Here is a 6,545-nt window from a genome sequence, read left to right as displayed (position 1 = left end):
GGAGAGGGTCCTCTGTCTCTTCTAGCTCCTGGGTCCTGGCTATCCTTGTGTCCTCAGCTGCAGCCACCTCACTCTAACCTCTGCCGTGGCTACTACGTGGCCTCCGTGGTCCTCTTCACACTCTGCTCTGCTCAGGACACCAGTTACGCTGGACCACCCTACACCATTATGATCCTGTTTCCAAGTAAGGTCACATTTGAGGATTTGTGCCTGACTTGTGACTGCTTTCCCTGAGGTGACACTGGGACTATAGGCCACCCTCCATTGCCCTCATCACAGAGGCCAAAGCAGAGTGGCTCAGACTGAGGGACGCTGCCTGGCCCAGTGAGTGGTGTAGCTGCGACCTGCCCCTCCCCACACTCCTGTGCACAGCTCGTGGGGCAGGTCCTCGTGGGGGCTGGCTGTCCTGCTCCTGGCAGTGTCCCTGGCTCCAGGGCCCAGTCCAGCCCAGCACAGAGGCAGAACACATGAAAGGCAGGCCTTAGCTGCAGGGTGGCGTAAACAAGGGAGAGCAAGAGGCAGGCCAAAAAACCAGGCATGGGCCAGGGCTCTCAGATCCCCAGATACAAGCTGCTTCCTGGCCACTGCAGCCCAGTCTGGCAGATGGACACTTATCAGAGAATGCCCCTGGGGTGCAGCTGCACCAGGGGGGTTGCTCAAGGAGGCCTGATCCTAACTGACCACTAGGACTCAGCACCTCCCTCTGATTTTTGCTATAGGCTGACCTCACCCCCAGGCTCCCCCAAGGTTGTTAGCTTCAGGCTCCAGGCCTCACCTAAGGTCCAAGAACCACAGTGAGCTGCTCAGAAGGTTGGGTGGGGGCCTGCCGGGACACCAGCCTGCAAGGATCACAGGCATCTGGGCAACTTTCCATCTGCTGGCCCCCAGGCCCTGGGCAGGAGGCTGAGAGAGGAGAGGGGCTGTGTGGTCAGGCTGTCCCCTGTTCCCTGGGGCCATTCCAGAAGGAACAAGGAGTGGGCACAGACACTTGGGCAAATTCCCTGCTGTGTCCCAGGGCAAGGGGAACTTAGTGGAAGGGCCATAACCTCATTCTGGTACCTACTGTCACCTGCACTTTACAGACGGGGACAAAGATGTAGATGAGGTGAGGGGTCAGGGGAAGATGTCTGCCACATGCCCCCAACATGTGCCAGTCTCCAGATGGCCAGCCAAATGGTATCTTGCCTCCTAAGGGCCAGGGCTGCCCAGGAACAGGGCCCTCAGCCTGGGTCTATGGGCCTGGAGGCAGGAGGCCTAAGGAAGAGGCTCTGGAAAGGACAAGGAGGACTGGTCTTAGGCAGAGGGAACTGGGTAGCCCAATGCAGCATGAGAAACAGCCCAGTAGGAGCCTTGAGCAGTGGGCTACTTCCCAGAGGTCAGGAACTGGAAGCAGAGCCAGGTGCCCAGTGCATACGGGCAGGATGGCAGTGTTCTCTGAGAAGCTGGCCATCTTGTTTTGGAAAGAGAATGACCATGGTGGTGGCATCTACCTTCCTCTGCTGTCCTGTCCAGTACACAGAGAGCAGCCTGAGCAGTAGATGGCTTGTGCTGAGGGGCATCTTGAGGGACTGTGGCCTTCTCACACTGCAGTCATATCCCTGGAGACCGTGAAGCCCACCCTCTTCAGGTAAAAATGAGGAAACAGGTCGGGGAGCTGAGGGGCTCAGCGAGGCCCCTTGCAGAACCAGGACTGGACAGGTCAGCCCACCAGCTGGTGTTGCTATCAGAGGCCCTCAGCCCCCGACCCACCCCCATGCCCGTGTGCCCCAGCAGTCCCCCGAGTTCTCATGCTGAGTCACAGGGAGCAGGCTGTGGTTCCAGGCCACCGGAAGGTTGAGCAAGGCCCGGCCCTCCCCTCCAGCTGAGGATGGTGCTCAGCCTGTCCCTGGGCCTCACAGCCTCACAGCCAGGGCCTGGCCACTGTCCTTGCACCCTTGATTCTGGCCTGGCCAGGGCCGTGGTCCTTCAAGAGAAGCTTCCCTGGCAGGGGAAGGAAGGTCGTGACCTCTGTCCCCTGGCTTTGGGGCACTCTGGGCTGAGGTTCTGGGGGCTATGCTACGAGTGTGACAGCTCCAGGCACACTGGGGAGTGAGCCGTGCTGAGCCTCGGCCCCGGAGGGGAGAAATCAAGGAGGAAAGTGTGTCAGCTTCTGGGGTCAAAGGTCACAAGGTGCACAGGCTCTGAGGTCTGGTGAGAGCTCACAGGTGGGGCTGGATCAGGTGGACACCCACCAGAGGACACTGCACAATGTTCCAGGCTCAGGGAGAAGGGAGAGAGGCCCGAGCAGTTGGACATGAAAGACACCAGTGGTGAGCACCAGAGAAGGGCTGGAGGCTCTGTCTGGCCTCCGAGGGGCTGTGGGGGCCAAGGGAGGAAGGAGACCCAGCAGAACTAGGGGACAGGCGTTTCTGGCAGGTTGGGCACTCACCTGCCTCGTCTGGTGCAGCACACCAGGGCAGCAGAGACCTCTGTGCCTGGGGGCCTGGCTGGGACCCAGGGAGCCACAGGACAGCCACCAGCTTGACAGGGGGATTAGAGGAAGGAGGGGACCCAGGAGGCTGGTCGAGGGGAGGACAGCCTCGCTGGGGTCCAGCAGGACTGAGGGGAGCCCCAGGCACTGAGAGCCGCAGGTGAGAGTGTCTGGAGGACTGCGAGTGGAGGGGCCACCCCCAGGAAGTGTGGACCAGGCCCCCAGCAGGGCTCAGGAGAGGTGGGACGGCTCAGAGCTGCACAGGAGAACAGGAGGGGCTGTGGGGACCAGCCCGCCCAGGAGTGCGCTGGGGCAGAGGCTGGCGCTGAACTAGGCCAGGACTAGAGGCCCAGCCTGGAGTGTGGGGCGGGGACACGCCGACAAGGAGCCTCTGAGCTGGTGGGACTGAGGAAGGCCTTGGGCAGTGTTGGGCTGGCAGGCTTCGTCCCCTGGCCCCAGAGCCAGGCCCCCTCAGCCCCGCCTGGGCTGCCAGGTGGCTTCCTGTGCCATCTCAGGCCAGGACTGGGACAAGCTGAGCATCACCTGCCGCTCTCTGCAGAGGACTGTCATCATCCACACTCTGCAGGAGACCAAGCAGAGGAAGGACAGGCCTACGGCAGCAGCAGAGGGGACGAGACATGGTGGCAGGGGCCAGGGGCCAGCTGAGGCTGGAAAAGCTGCGGCAGGGAAGTGCCCTCTCACTGTCCAGCCATGATGTCTCAACCTGACTCGCGCCCTCCCCAGGGTGACCTGGGGCCTAGATGGGCTCCAAGGAAGGGCAGGGAAGTCTGATCATCCCCACCACCGTCCCCAGCTCAGAGCAGGACAGGTGGAGTGCAGCACACACCAGGCCCGAGGGGCTGCCCGCCACAGCAAGAGGGGGCTGGGGAAGCCCAGGCTCAGGCCACTCCCATCCAGCCTCCCCTCACTGGACCACCTGCCCAACCCAGTGTGGGGACAGAGGTGTCTCTCTCTGGCCAGGCCAGCTGCCCCAGGCCGGGCTCCACTGCAGCTGGGGCTTGGACGCCCCTACCCTTGCTGAGGAGGCCGTTCCTCCCCCAGGGGAGCCAGGGAGGCTGCCTCCTGTTGTGGGCCTCCCCACCCACTGAGGCTTCAGCTCAGCTGCCTCCACCAGGAGCAGGTGGAAGACCCCGCCCCAGGGGAGGCCCCTCCTGACCTCGCCTGCTACAGCTTAGCCTTGGTAGGCGGTCAGCACCCCCCCCCGCCCCCCGCATGGCGATTATCAAAGTAACAACTCAGGACCACTGGATGTCCACCAGCAAAGGGGCCGAGTCTAAGCCTGTCTCTGACCACTTTAAACCTGGACTGGCAGGGCTCAGCACACCAGCCTCAGAGTTAAAACATAGACCTTTCAGAAGAGATGTAAGAGTAGAGCTTTATCCTGGCACTGGAGAGAGAGGGAGGGAGGGAGGGAGGGAGAGAGAGAGAGGAAGAAAGAAAAACATAAAGATCAATTTTTTTCATGGCAATGGACTTTATACATGATACTCAAAACATAAGAAATGAAGGAAATAAAGGTGAGATTCTGTGAATCAAGAGTGAAGACAGCCCTCGGAATTGGAGAAAATGTTTGCAGATCACATATTTGATATTAAAGTCTGGAATGTTTAAAGAACTCCTAAAACCTGGGCTGGGGCTGGGGCTCAGGGTACAGCACTTGCCTATGTCTAGCGCCTGCGAGGACTTGGGTCCCGTCCTCAGGGCTGCGGGGAAGAGGCATTTCTCTGGAGAAGACTACAGATGGCCGACAGGCCCACGGAGAGGGCTGGCACCACAACCACCAGACCCACCTCACACCCACACGAGTGGCTTTAAGAAAAAAATACCAAAACCCCACAGAAAGTGACAGTAAGGAGGGCTGGCCAGGACATGGAGAAACTGGGAACCTCACACATTGCTGTGGGGCTGCTGCGGAACGTGGTGCGGCAGCTCCTCAGGAAGTTTGGCTAGACTCACCAGCTCAACAGCCATGCCACTCCTAGGTACAAACCTAGGGAAAGGAAAACATACGTCCACACACGTACTTATACATGGACATCCACAGCAGCACTGTTCACAACAGCCAAAGGTCGAAATGCCCCAGGTGTCCCTGTCCATGGGCAGGTGACTGAATAAACAAAACAGCGTATGTGTACAATGGAATGTTATTCTGCCATAAAAAGGAGAGAAGTGTTGAAAATCCTGCAAGGACATTGTGCTGGGAGAGAGGCCCATGTGTGTGATTCCGTCTGCACAAAGGCCAGTGCAGGAACCGCTGAGTCCTCAGGGACAGAAGGCACAGCAGTGCTTACCAGGTGGCGGGCCTCGGAAGGATTAGGTAATGGGTGCAGGGTGTTGTCATGGGGTCAGGGGCAGGTTCTGAAATGGGAGCGGGCAGTTGCGCAATGCTGAGTGCCCTAAATGTCACGGGCTGTCTGCTTCTTGAGCATGGCATGTTTTGTAGACTTCACCTTGATCTGTTTGGTTTATATATTTTGAGATGGGGTCTTGCTGTGTGGCCCAGCTGACCTCAAACTCCTGGCTCGAGTGACCCTCCTGCCTCAGCCTTGGGAGCAGCGGGGACGGCAGCTGTGCACCACTGCACCTGGCCACCTCGATTTTGAAGAGGAGTGACAAGTGATATGTATGTCCTGCTGGGAAAGTGGGACACTGAGGAAAGGGTCCCACTCAGGGTGCCCTGGCCTCTATGTCCCCTCTTGTTCCGGAAAACAGAAGTGAGACCCTGCTCTGCCCTGGAGTCTGCCCCGCAGTCTACTTGGGCGACTGCTAGGGTCCTCGCCACCAGAAACGTGACTACCAGGGAAAAGGAGCAGCCCTCCCCTTGGCCTGTGCCCCCAGGCCCTGCTGCAGTGGGTGCCCCCAGAGCCTGCCTTGCCCTCCCCCTTCCCAGGCAAGGCTGGCTTCCCACCTTCCGAGTGGGCTAGACCTGGGGCTGGCACCAAGGTGCCGGTGTGAGGGGCACACTTGAGGGGCTGGTGTGGAAGGGCGTTCACCTAAGGAGGCCAGCAGCCACAGGGGGTGGGCCATGTGGTGAGGGTGCCTTCCCAGCAGACATGCTGGGAGCGGGGTGTCCAGCCCCAGCTGAGACTTGGGTTGAGGCAGCCTGTGACCCTAACTGCCCTGCTCTGCCACTCCAACTCCTGGCCCTTGGACATGGTGAGATGGTAACTGCTTGCTTTAAGCCACTGAGTTCTGGGGTGATTTCTTATGAGGGACAGGAAATGAACACGTGTCCTACATCTGAAGATCTCGCCACCAGGCCCCACTGCCTGCTGGGTGGAGGTCCCAGGCTGGCTGCCACCCAGCCCCTCTCCCAGAGCCCAGGCTTCACTGCTAGACTGGGATGGGGCAGCAACGGTCCACACTGCCGTTCCATGGGGCCTATGCTGCAGAAGAGGCAGGACAGATCCGCGCCTCAGATCCTCCCAGACTTACCTGCCCCTGCAGGCTCGGTTCTGAGCCCCACTGGTTACCCTCACCACAGAGGTCCCAGAACCAGGGAGCAGGCTGGCCAGCTTCCTCGGAGGTCAGACCTGAGAGATCAAGCCTCCTGCCACCACCCCCCCAAGTGTCCAGGAAGAAGGCACTGCACACGCAACAGCAGGCAGGCCCGAAGAAGAGCTGAGGATCCCAGGAGCCTCACAGCCTGCCGTTGGACTCCCTGTCACTCACCTCTGTGGCTCTTTGGTCACACCCATCCAGGCCAACGACTCCTCCCGGCCCATAGGGAAGGCATGGCCCAGTGAGACTGAGGCCCGTCTCCTCATCTGTAACGAGGGCGGGCGGGTGGGAGGGCCCCTCAGTGGAGTGTCCACTCCAGGTGTGGCCAGGCGGTGGACACCGACATGCCCAGTTCTCCCCGCAGCAGGGATCCTCAGGCAGAGGAGGCCTGTTCTCAGTCTGTGTCCCTAACAAGTCTCTGGGGGCTGGGCCCTTGGGTCCCCACCTTGCTTGTGCCCACTCATGGCCTGCCCAGCCCAGCACAGCAGAGGGCACATGGCAGGCTCAGAAGACGGCAGGTCAGGTCCACTCTGGCCCAGGAGTCCACACCTGG

Source organism: Callospermophilus lateralis, chromosome 11, assembly GCF_048772815.1.
Source record: "Callospermophilus lateralis isolate mCalLat2 chromosome 11, mCalLat2.hap1, whole genome shotgun sequence".
In the NCBI taxonomy this organism is placed as follows: Eukaryota; Metazoa; Chordata; class Mammalia; order Rodentia; family Sciuridae; genus Callospermophilus; species Callospermophilus lateralis.
This window is presented reverse-complemented; position numbering follows the sequence as displayed.